The sequence below is a fragment of the Cyprinodon variegatus genome, unplaced genomic scaffold, assembly GCF_000732505.1.
Source record: "Cyprinodon variegatus isolate N-32 unplaced genomic scaffold, C_variegatus-1.0 Scaffold343, whole genome shotgun sequence".
Taxonomy (NCBI): Eukaryota; Metazoa; Chordata; class Actinopteri; order Cyprinodontiformes; family Cyprinodontidae; genus Cyprinodon; species Cyprinodon variegatus.
In genome coordinates this window covers 589687-602770 of record NW_015150796.1, presented here as the reverse complement: position 1 = coordinate 602770, position 13084 = coordinate 589687, and positions in this window count along the sequence as shown.

The following is a 13084-nucleotide window of genomic DNA, read 5'->3' as shown; positions in this document are numbered from 1 at the left end:
GCCATGTGATTGGCTGCTTAGAAATTAAGTGTTAACGAGCAGTTGGATGGGTGTACCTAATAAAGTGGCCGGTGAGTGTATATATATATATATATATATATATATATATGTATACACATATATATAGTGTTCCAGTTATGATGAGACTTACAAGAGAAACTAAATATAAAGCCTTCATTAGTGCAACTGAAGAAACCAATCCAAAGCAGAGAGAGGTGAAGAGTGGCATCAAAGCTGGATTGTCGCAAGATCTGAGTTTTCAGTCTCTCAACAAATAACGTAGAACTCAACTCAGTTCTAAACATATCAATCTGGCAACTGCCAGGTTAAAGGGACAGTACTAAGCAACTAAGTGAGGAACTAAACACAAAGGTTTGAACCTATATGGCAAGACCCTGAGAATAATAATGCACCACTTTAGCTAAACTTTAGTTTTGCCGCCCATGATAAACTTAGATCATTTGTGGGCATGACGGACAGTTATGTCATCCTAATATTTTTTTCAGTATGCAGATAGTAAGTGCAAGACACTCAATAAACTGTATCCTACAAAATGTTGCATTTACCCAACACTTAATTATTGTGATATTACCGATACATGTATTTGGTTATTTTGACTGACAAGTGCTTTGTGTCTTTTGATCCCACACACAAGATCATTAACAATGTAATATCTAGATCCCCCTTTACTGGTTTGTTAAGCTCTGGCTATTGCATAAGTATTACCCCAATGCATTTACCTCATCTTGACCCATCCCCTTCATTAAGTGTCGAGGTTAGGTTAAATTAGGTTAGGGAAAGACTCCTCCCCATGACAGGAAAGGTGGACACCTTTTGTGTACATTCTTCTATTAAGAAGTACTATCTGCAAGTTATCTAATGTTAATACTGAGATAAAGCACATGATGTAAAGGCTTCAAGGTGAGTTTATAACTACATAATCATGAGTGGTCTTCATGAAAACATGAAGAAGAACATGTTTTTTGGCGATTTGAAGAAATTATCATTGACTGATGACAAGTTCTGCCAACTAATGGTTTTAATCAGCTAGCAGAGCAAGAGGTTAAAAGAAATTACAGAGTCTTTTTTTATAACTATATGCCTCTGAGGTTAAGGTCATTTATTGCATTTCTCCATCTACCTTTATAGGCCACCACCTCAGGAGCCTTTACAGGCCATGGGCCACAAGGCTTCACCATGGAAACAGCCCTGCAAGAGGGGGTGGGGGGTGTAGACATGTGAGCGCACATCTGAAAATTAAGAAAATGCTTTTCAGCACTGTTGAAAGAGAGAGGGAAAGTAAAAATAGAGCTGAATTTGGGTAATTGAAACGTTCCACAGAAGCTGGATCTTTGGCTTTCTTGTTTCTTGCTCATGTCAGTGTTTTTCTAGATCTTACTGTACATCTAATATCAAGCATCACCTTATTGTTCCTTACTTCTCTGGAATATTTAAAAGTGAGAGAACAAATACTTTAACAATGTAATTTTACAGCTTAATTGTTTCCGGTTGATTAGTCCCTTGCAGAGCTACACTAATCTTAACTCCTTAATATAAAGACAAATAATGACATACAGCCATATGTAATTGCAACTGTTATCAATTTCCTTAGTTTGTTACAGAAATCGATGATCAGTGTCACATGATGAAAGCATTCACAGTAAAGTCCAGAGTAATGAAAAGTATAAATCTAAAAAGATTATGCTAAGTCAACTGTAACGTACTGTAGATCCTACCAGATTTACAACCACATTAGGCATGAGTTGTGAAAGCTTATTACCAGCACAGTGAAAACTGTTGCTAGTATTTTTCCCCTGCAGCTAGAAAGTCCTGGACTTGATTATTGGGCCTGAGCCGCTCTGAGGAGAGTTTCCATGTTCTTCTTGTGAATGACCAGATAAACTCAGTAAACAAATCCCCAAAACATACATGTTTTCATACTGGCCACTCTAAAATCCCTCTTTGATGTGTGAGTTAGGGGATGGATGTTTGACTGTTTGTCTCTACTCTCATCCAGAGTGTGTAAGTAGATTGCAAGTGTGTGTACATCGTCCACTTTTGAGCGTCCTTACATTGGAATTGTGAGTGCCTATGTGTGTGTACACATGAGCGTGGAGATGTGTGATTGTAATTTTGTGTATGTTTATCATTCAGTTTGGAGTTGCTCCCTTTCCTGGATTTATTCCAGTCCAGAATCACAGATCAAATTGGATGGAATCTGCAGATGAAGATGCTTTCTCACAGTGCCTATCAAGAACTGCCTATATCCACAGGAGTCACCTAATGTTACACATAAATGTGCACAAATTTATTGTTTTTGTATAACATATGCCAATCTACCATATAAATGTAATGGACTGTTATGTATGAATAGAAGCCTTTCTGTTTAAGACACTTCTGACGGGTTCTCATGACACCTCTTTAACTTCTTTAACTAAATCAAACATGCACCAGGTGATAGGAAAGTGTTGGAATTTGCAGAGTGATGTGATTTCCTTTGTCAAGGGTAGTAAATAAAGACATGGGGGTGAAAAGGAAACACAACAGAAACACCAATGTGTATTAGTTTTAATAGATTTTTCTTTTTATTCTTTATGTTTCTTGGGGCAGAAGAGAACTCCAAACAAATGAAAGGTCACATAGAAACTCAGAAAGCAAAAATCAAAACAATATTTTAGGACTAAAGTTGAAAAAAGAAAAAAATCAATATCTTAACACATTAAAAAAAAACATTTAACTCATTAAAGATTAAGAAAAGAAGTTAGCTGAACCAATGTTTCAGTAAAGGAAATAACTAACATCAGTATTTTACTATTATTAAGCATTTAAACTAGTATGATGCATTTACATTAAATTAATGAAAGGTCTGTTTATTGATCTGTTAATTGATATCTTGGTTGGTCGTTAGGGAAAAAACAAATAAGCTAAACTTCAAATGCTGTTTGAAGTTGTGTAATAGTTTGAATTATCCTATTTGGTTTCAGCTGAAAAAGTTTTCTCCAACTTAGTCTGTCAGGGTGGTGGCAGTCGGGCGAAAGGTGGGGTTCACCCTGAATTAGTTGCCAGTCTGACACAGGGCAACAGAGAGACACACAAAGACAACTATGCACACACGCACTCACACCTAAGGATAATTTAGAGAAGCTAATAAACCTACCAGCCATGTTTGGACTGTGGACTGTGGGAGGAAGCCGTAGTAACCTAAGAGAACCCATGCACATACAGGGAGAACATGCAAACTCCAGGCCAGAATCTGAACCAGCTCTTAATTAATGAAAGAGACAGTTGAGATAAAATCAGCAGTAGCTATATTTAGCAGACGAACTATTACAACTATTTCCCCACTGCCATCAGACAGCTGAACTGTTGAGAAAACTCTCAATCACGTCACCGACTCCGCATCACACTGATAACACCAAACCAAAACATTACATATTTGCACTATATATGTTTAATGCTCTTAACTTCCATATCAATTTTTTTTGCACCATGTATTTTCTCCTACACTGTTAACATTTAATCACTGCTGCACTTTAAGAAATGGAAATGTCATGGGAGCTGTATACACTCTCATTTTGTATACACTCTGTGTATACAAAATGACAATAAAAGTTGTCTAAGTCTCTAAGTCATAATTTAAGAAGTCTAAAACAGGCTACCCTAAATGTATTTATTTTTTTTCCTGATTGCAAATTATTCGTAATACCATGCAAATTTGATAGTATCATAAGGGTAATGTGAGAGAGTAGAATTATAATTTGCTCCATCCCTTACACATCCCCTATAGATAATGTTTTTTCTTTATTTGCAGTCCAATTTTGGTTTTTCATATCTGTTTTGGAAATCAACAACTACCTTTAAAAACTTTGACTTTTTCCATAGAATAGTGCGCAGTAGCTACTCTAACACACAGATAAGACTGACAGACTCATGGTTGTTGTTTTAGATGCACTCAGTGAATAAACAGTCCCTGAGTTAAACCCCTAGGTCAGACAAAGACATCGTATTGTCACTGAGCTGGTAAATGAAACTCTTTTGCTTTTCTCTCAGAAACAATTTAACGACTCACTGACCACACTTCTCGTCCAGCCAACAAAAGGTGTTGTAGCTCCAGTCCTTCATCAAAAACAGCAGAGAGGATTGCCATTCATAGGTGTTACTACAAATGTGTTGTTGTTAAAGTCCTAACCCATTCTGCAGTTTTAATTCGAGTCTGTTTATATATATTAAATTGTTCAGATATGCAAGAACTATTAAATGCATGTTTTTCCACACAACAGAGGTAGAGGGCAGTGTTCGTCTGATTCAAAGGATCTAGAATTATCAGATGGAATGTGAAAGAAATAAAACTGCATCAGCCCTAGTTTCCAAATCATGTGCTGTTATTAAGAGAGTCACACAAACATAGATTATACCAGAAATTAGAACTATCAAAAGCAAACTATAAGATCATTCAAGTTTGGAGCCAAAGGAAGAGTGAACAATACTCTTTTTGGGGTTTGTATCTCGACAGCACTTTGGTGACCCTAAGGGGGATTCTTAGCAGTAATTGGTGCTCTAACACTTTTGTCTCCTCTGAAGAGACACATTGAGAGCATCTTGAGAATAGTCCCAAGTGCATCTGTCTCTCTTGAGGAGTCAAGAATAGCGAACGTCTTGAAAACAGTCTTATTTACCCAGGGAGTTTGGGTCTTCACCAAACTCTCTGGTTTAAGTTCAGGACTTTGGAGCTAAAACACTTTGTACTTTGATCTTAAGAAATATGAAAAAAAAAAGTGTGCTGGATGGAGAGAAATGCCATTAGTTTAACTTTAATGGTTGCTGTTTCTCTCATTGTTAGACGTGGTTTTTTTTAAAAATCTGTTTTGATTCGACTTTTAGGACCAAAAAACATCAGGTCTCACTTTCTGTTATAATTTTTTGTTGTTGAAGAACTAAATACTCTAATCTACGTAATATTAACTTGTATTTTTTAATCTAGGTAAATTTCTTAACTGTTTTCTATCCTTGCAATAAAATATTATATTTATTGGATTTTTCCACTTTTGACAACAACGACAAACAACAACTCTAACTAATTTATCTGTACTTTATATAGTTAGACCTCCCAAAAGTATGATGGCTCCATGTTTTACCATCCGGATGATGATTTAAATGTGATTTGAAATTGTAATTTTGTTACAAACATTGCATTTTGTATGTTATCTAGTAGGTTTGAATGTAGTCCCATCTGCCCAGATCGCCCCTCTGCCCCTTCATGTGCTCTTTATTACTTGCATTCCTTGAAGGCTGATATATGGGCTGCAGACTAACAGTTGTCTTGTCAACAGTTTATGACACCTGAGCTTATATCTCTTCCGCCTCCAGAAACATGGCATAGCTGCTTCCTAAATGAATTGATTCATAGAATTTCTTCCTGGCAAGGGTTTATTCACTAATTGGTTAACTCATGAATGTAGCTGGTCACACTTTTTTAATTTGCTGTGACTAAATATTAGAGTTGATTTTGTCTTAGTAAAATAAAATACATTAAAAGTTTGAATTTAGAGGACAAGGGTTAAACAGCTCGAGGAGTGTGAGTTTACAGGCAGTGTGTATTAAAAATTTAAATTGGCAACCTATTTATTTAAACAAAACAGAAACATTTTCTTTTCCCTCAATCAAACCTACATATATCTTTTAATACCTCACTGAAAAAGTTTACCTTTTAGTGGTCATTTAAACCAACAACAAGAGTGATTTACCAAGATGCTTGGACATGCACTGCAGGCCTTTCTAAAGGCAGACTGGGCAGCAGACAGGACGCTGGCCAGGCCTGTGTTGTCAAAGGCAGCAGACTAAACAGTAAACAGACACCTCACAGGGCAGAGTCAGAGTTTAGTTCAGCTGTCATAGACTCAGAGAAAACAAACAGATAGTCATGTTTTCCACAAAGCAACAACATCATAATCTCTCATAGTTAAGGCAAAATGTACAAAAAAAGGCGCTTGTATGAAGAAGCATTTTTCTGGTTGTAATTACACAGCGATGAATGGCACAATGACAATATCTATAAGACGCATATCTAATTGTGCTCAGTGCTTCTGTGTAATTTGTGAATGTGAGATCTTTCTGTGGAGCCTCTGTGGTGCCGGGTGTACAATAGGAGAATCCGGCTTTATAGTGGGAACCTCTCTTTGGGCTTTGGCCCACTGCCAACACTCGGGCTGTTGGTTTAGCCATTGATCCCTGGAAGTGGCAGTGGAGGCTTGAGGCCACCACATTGGTGTTCATATAAATCACAGGATATGGTTGTTTTTAGTGCGGTTGACCCCCCTCCCTTCCCTATCTCTACAATCCCTGAAAAAGCTGAGACGCTTATTACAAAGGCTGAAAATAATCTTCAGTCTTCAAATAAGGCCAGCAGGCCACAACACAGATCGGCATATTTAATGCTTCTTTGGCCTCTGTAATGTTTGTCAGTCTCAAGCTCGGTGCTGTACAAATAAATTGAGTCCTTTTAACTCTCATCCATTCATCTACAAACCTCCCACACAGTTGCATTTACAGACAGGCAGGCGGGAACAAACGCAGAGGACCTTCAAATAGCTGTTAGGACTCATGTTCTTTAATCAGAGGCAGGCTAATTATTACTAAGACAGCTACTGGGAGAGATCATCAACTGTTGTTCACATATAGTTTTATTAACACTGCTGTCTAAATTAAGGACTGGATTGCATATTGAGGTGCGAAGACAAGTGATTTTACAGTTTTTCAAATATAGAAAATATAAAAATTGTGAAAGTTTTTTTGGAGCACCTTTGTCCTCAGTTACAGCTGTAAGTCTTTATGGAAATGTCTCCACCTGCTTTGCAGATCTATAGACTGAAACACTTCCCCATGTTTCTCTGCTAAATCAAAGCCCAGTTAAACTAAGTGGAGAACAACTTTGAAGTCTTGCAACACCTTCTAAATTGGATATAAGCTTAATTTTTACTTATTCTAACACTTTTTTTTATACCTGAATATCTACTGTATCTCTAGGTGGATAATTTTCCTGCTTGAGGCTGAACCTCCACTGCAGCTTCAAGTCTTTGCAACTTTGGGGAATTTCTTTTTTCTGGACTACGCTGTTTTATGGAAGTCTCCTATAATTTCTGAGCAGCCTCCCATTCTTGCAGATGAAAATCACAAAAGCATGTTTATTCTCGGAGACATATAATACCCAGTCTCATTTAACTATAAAACCTTCTTTCATCCTTTGTTATCTCTCCAACATGGGTTGTGGTAAACTGTTAATCCCAGTAGACATTTTTAAAACAGTTTTCTTCTTGCCAATCTTCCATGAGGACCATAAATGTGGAGAGCATGACAAATAATCTACCTTCTTTAGAACAGATTACCCTGCTTTAGTTGTGGAAGGGGCCTAAAGGGGAACTTTTAGATTTTGTTATGGTGTATACTTCAAATAAAACACAATAAAGTTTATGGGGTTGGACAAAATATGAAAAACATCAGTCTGAATACTTTTCCAAGGCATTGAATGCAGACAGTTATACTAAAAGGGAATCCTCTATACTGGATAATGCTCGGTTAATTATAGTAAGAGCTTTTTCTGTCTTTTAATTAATTAGAAAAGAAGTCTACTGTTGTCAGCCTTTGGCATGTAGGCCTTTTGAAAACCCATATTTCCATAATCGGTAAGATGAAAACACTTCAAATTCCAAAGTTAAACACTGAAATTTGTTAGAAGATAAAAAGGAAATTTTGTCTCATGCCCAGAGGCTTATCCTTCTAGCTGTGGAGTTTTCGCTGTGTGAGGGCAACAGATACACCACCCACAGCCCCACCTTCGCTGTAATGAAAAGTGTTATGAATGTATGTGCCCTAATTCTCTTCCACTAATGTCTGTGGGTGGCAAAATTAGGGTGGGCTGTGCTGAGGCCACTTAAATGGGAAACCGTGTCCAGTTTAACTGGTCTACTCTAAGCCGATTTTTTAAGGTCACATTGGCATCAATGGGGGATTAGTTTGGTTCAGATCAATGTCTGATTGGGATCTTTCTCTCTGCCATTGCCTCCCTCTGTCCTGGGAGAATGCAGCCAAAGTCTTGCGATTTGTACTTGGGGAGAAGAAAGGTTCTCCCCTCCCATGGAGGACAAAGACACACATTAGCTCAGTTTTGCAGTTTTTTTCTCCTCCAGCAGCAAAGCTCCTAGTCAATAGGATCAAACGTATGAAGACATGACCGTTGATGGCACCCCATTGCAGCTGCTGCAGCTACTGTTGCACTGCATGTGTGAATGTGTCAGATACATGCATGCATGCGCATATGTGTCACTGTAAGTAAAGAGGAAAAACAGATGGCTTCACCACTAAGTGTACGCATATGTTGCAAATGTATGGCGGTAAACATTTCTTAGCATGTGTGAGGAACCAGCTCTGGAAAACTGATGACCACATTCGTGAAATGTTTGTCATGTTTCCCACCGGAGTCAAATTAGTTTTATTTCAGTTCCACAAACAAGCATGCAGTTTATACATTTAGAAACGTAGCTTGTTTGTAAAGTACCACTAAACCAGTGTTGTATATAGTTAGAAATAATGAGCGTTTCAATCCCCTTAAACCACTAAATTTGGTATATTTTATTGGGATGTTTAGCTGCACATGTTGAAAGAAGCAATACATTTTTGTTGTTGTTATTTTAAGGCAGGGGGAATATATTAATTTCCCTATTTACTTTGATGCCCCTAAATAAAATCCATCTGAAACTATTTCCATATGTGTAACTGTGTGTAGTAATAAGGTCAGGGGTTTGTTTGGAAACTTTGAGAACAGAGAGCATCATGACAACCAAGAAACACAGAAGGTAGGCAGGGTTTAAGTTGTCAATAAGAAAAAATAAAAAAAAATATGGTAATGATACTATATTCAAAGCTTTTTAAATTGCTCTTTTAATAGATCTGTTTTGTCCATCACAAGCAAATACACTACTACATGAAGAATAAACCAGGACACAGTGGATAACTCTGCAGAGATTAACTGTCCCACAAATATGACCTTTATCGGAGAGGGGCAAAATGAAATACGGTACATCATGAAGAATGCAACATCAGATATTTATTTTGCAGATTGTCATGAAAGATCAAATAAGTCTTCCAGGCTGTAAAAGTGGCTGAAAAGTTCACTATAATGCATTACTCTGAGGCAACTTTAAAACAAAGTGATGTATGCTGTGTGTATAATTCTCTCTGTAGGTTCAGGAAAGTGGAGTAAAGTCAAGGAGAAGATAGATGGAGCTAAATATTGGGTCATCATGGATCAAAACCCGTTTAGCCAAGTTCACATTGTACAATGACAACATCTTTTATCATGAAAAGTAATCTTTGGTCAAAGATTAAATCTGGGCTCAAGTGTTCAAAATTTTTTCTTGATATCCAGACAAAAAATCATCCAAAGAAAAACATTTTTAAGCTCATTCAAACAAATGGAAAGGTATTGACTACAAACGCCATATTGTTGAAAGAAACAGAAAATTATTTTAAAAATATTTTTTCGAATCTGGTAATTCATCCTGACACAATACATTTATTTCCAGAAATTTATGAAAGAAAGTTCTGAAGAAAGTAGTTCCTGTGAAGGCCTTATTAAAGAAGAATAACTCATGGAAGCTATTAAGTCTTTTCATCCAGGAAAACCCACAGGATTAGATGGAATACCTATTGAGGTTTATCAGGTATTTTATGAGGTTAAGAAACCACTACTGGCTAGTTTTAATTATTCATATAAAACAGGGTTTTTGTCAAACACTCAAACAGAAGGTCTTATTTCCTTGTTATTGAAGCAGGAAGCAAATGGCCAGTATAAAAACCCAGCATATTAAAGAAATTGGAGACCAATAACGCTTTAATGTTATGATGCTAAGATCCCGGTAACGTGTTTCGCTATACAACTTAAGTCTGTTTTACCAAATATTATTCACCAAGACCAATAAGGTTTCTTACAAGGAAAAAATATAGCAAATAATATTAGACAGTTATTGGAAATCATAGAAAATTACAATATGTAAAATAAAAAAGGATTAATTTTTTTTTGCTGATTTGGAGAAGGCTTTTGACAAAATTAACTTAGATTTTATATGTAAAAGCTTAGCTTTTTTCAATTTTGGTGACTCAATATTACACTGTAAAATTATAAATAATGGACACATCTCAGGTCTAAAACAAGGGTGTCCTTTGTCTCTGTACTTGTTCATCATTGCAATGAAAATATTAGCAATTAAAGTCAGACTGAATAGAAATATTGAAGGGTCATTATTAATAATATTGAAAGTAAAATAACAATGTATTTGGATGATACAAGTTTCTATATAGTCCCAATCTCCATTGTTTACAGAACCTTATAAATCTTTCGGACACCTTTTAAGAGCAATCTGGGCTTAAACTTAACTATGATAAATGTAATTTTAAATAAAACATCCTTTAAGTGCCTGTTGTGTGGACAGATGGACAAGTTAACATACAGTACTTGGCGTTGTGATCCCAGAGAATCTGGAAGACGTAAGTTCAGTAAAATACGATAATCGACTAAAAAAGCTGGATACATTTTTGAAATTATGGAAAGGGAAATATTTAACCTTGTATGGTAAAATATCTATTGATAATTCTTTAATTACTTCTCAATTTGTTCATTTATTTCTGTCTTTACCAGCTCCATCCCATTTTTTCTTTAAGTTTTATGAACAGAAAATCTTTGATTTTATCTGGGATGGCAAGCCAGAAAAGATAAAAAGAAAAGTTTTTTTTTTACAATGAATATAAATATGGAGGTCTGAAACTCCTCAATCTTGAAGCTATGTGTTTGTTAGCATTAATTGTTCCAAAGATGTACACAAACAATAAGTGGTACACAAGTGTCTTATTGGGTCTTGTATAACCTGTATTGTATCATAAAAAATTGTATCCTTTTTTAAAAGTGATGCCTTCCCATTTTACATATGCAGAGAGTCTGCTGAGAAACATCTCGGGGTTCACAAAGGAAATAATCCATTCATGGTGGTGCTTTCAATTTTATGTACCAGAAAAAAGAGATGACATTTTGCAGCAGATAATATGAATGCATTCCGATATACTAATAGATGGACAGCCTTTCTTTTGGAAAAGCATGTTTGAAAGAGGAGTTATCTTTGTTAGTGACATTATTAATGAGAATGGTAAAATTATGGAGTATGAGGAATTTAGAATTATATATGGTGATGCTTGTTCAAACTTTTCTTTTAACTCACTAGAGTAACTGGAAAAAATAATTAACAATGGAAGTGCTAAGCTATATGTTTGTAAACCTCCAATAAGAAACTTTAATAGGCAAAAGGGAATCAAAATAAATAGAAACATATAGAAATTCTATTTAATAAAAAAAAAAAAATCACTGATGGTTGCCCAATATAACACATTTGGAAAATTGGAGGACTACTTTGACTGCCTGCTACCCTGGGATAAAACATTTAAATTAATTTATAAAACTACTGTTGATGTGCAAAATCTTTATTTTCAAAATTAAAATATACAATTTCTTACCCACTGGAAAAATGTTAAAGCTATGAGAGTCAAATGATTTCCGTTTCTGTTGTCAGGAATCTGAATCCACCCTGCATTTGTTTTGGTGTTGTCATATAGTGTCTCTATTTTGGGTGGAAGTTGAAAAAATGTGTTTAAGGATTGCTCTGTCTATGAAGCTTGATGTGGTTTCTGTTTTCTGGGAGAGTTTATCCACAGTCACGACTTAGTTAATTTAATCATTGTACTTGGTGAAAGGTTTATCTTTAAAGCCAAAAATAGATTTTCACTTGGTACAAATTTCTTGAAAGCATTTATTCAGCATTATTTAATTTTAGAAAGTTATATGGTTGAAACTGATGATGAAGCGAAAATTTAAAAAACGATGGTAAGTTCTCCAATGTTTATTCTGAAAATATAATTTGTGAATGAATGATAAATGGGTGAATGAATGTGAATGAGTGTGAGGGGAGGGAGTGTGGGAGGGAGGCTTTTTGGTTGGTGTATTATCTCTATAAATGTATGCTGTGTTGGCTCTTTCTATACACAAGGTGACCTAAAAAAGTATCAAACTGTTTCCATAATTTCTGGGAAAATGTAGCCCTGTCATTACCGCTGCAACTGACTTCTGATCCTTGTCACTTTTTGCAGGACCTCACTTACAGATGATTCTTTTCTGTTGTCCTTTTCCTACTGCAATTGGAAGTTTAACATATAAAACTTCACCTTATTTTCTTGTTTTCATTTTGCCTAATCTGCTGATGGAAGTCTTTGGTATAATTATGTTGCAGCAATAAGTCTGATGTTTAAGTTTTTTCCGCTGTGCAGTTGACAGAAGTTTCCATTTTGTCAACCTTACACAGTGGGACATGTTAAGTCTTGTGATTTTATAATTTACACAGTGTGATCCAGAATTTAGAGGCTGCAAAATAAAACAGAACCAGTTAAGATAAAGTAACATGAGCGAGCTGTCTTAATATTATGAGATTGTGATTAATTATTGCATTGCTTATTTAAAATCGCTGCTTAGCTACTGTTTTACCAAAAGTTTAAATCATGAAAAAATATTCTTGTGACAGTGAAAGACATATATATTTTTGTCTGCTACTTGTTACAGCTAAATGTATCATTATCCAATCAAACTAAAAATCTACTAAGCAAGCAAGGCAGACCATAATTTGTAGAAGCTGTCAAGTGGTCTGTAATTAACCTTTTCTGTTGCCATTATCTTTTAGATATCAAACAAAAACAGAGAATGTTTATCATGACTTTTTTTTTTGGCACTGTTGATATAGGCAGTGCAGAAGGGCTTAAATTGAAAAAAAAAAAAAAAAAATCCAGCAATAAGATTAAAATAAACATTCTAGACCAAAAAAAAAATGAAGTATTTATGAGTGACAGATTAATGAAATGCTGAATTTTCTAACATCTCAAAAGCCTTGTAGAAGACCTTTTCCCATGCACATTAGCATGCAATTCTTGTATTTGCTAGCACAACCATCTCAAATTACTGATTCAAGTGTACTACAAGAGTCTTGAGCCCATTTCT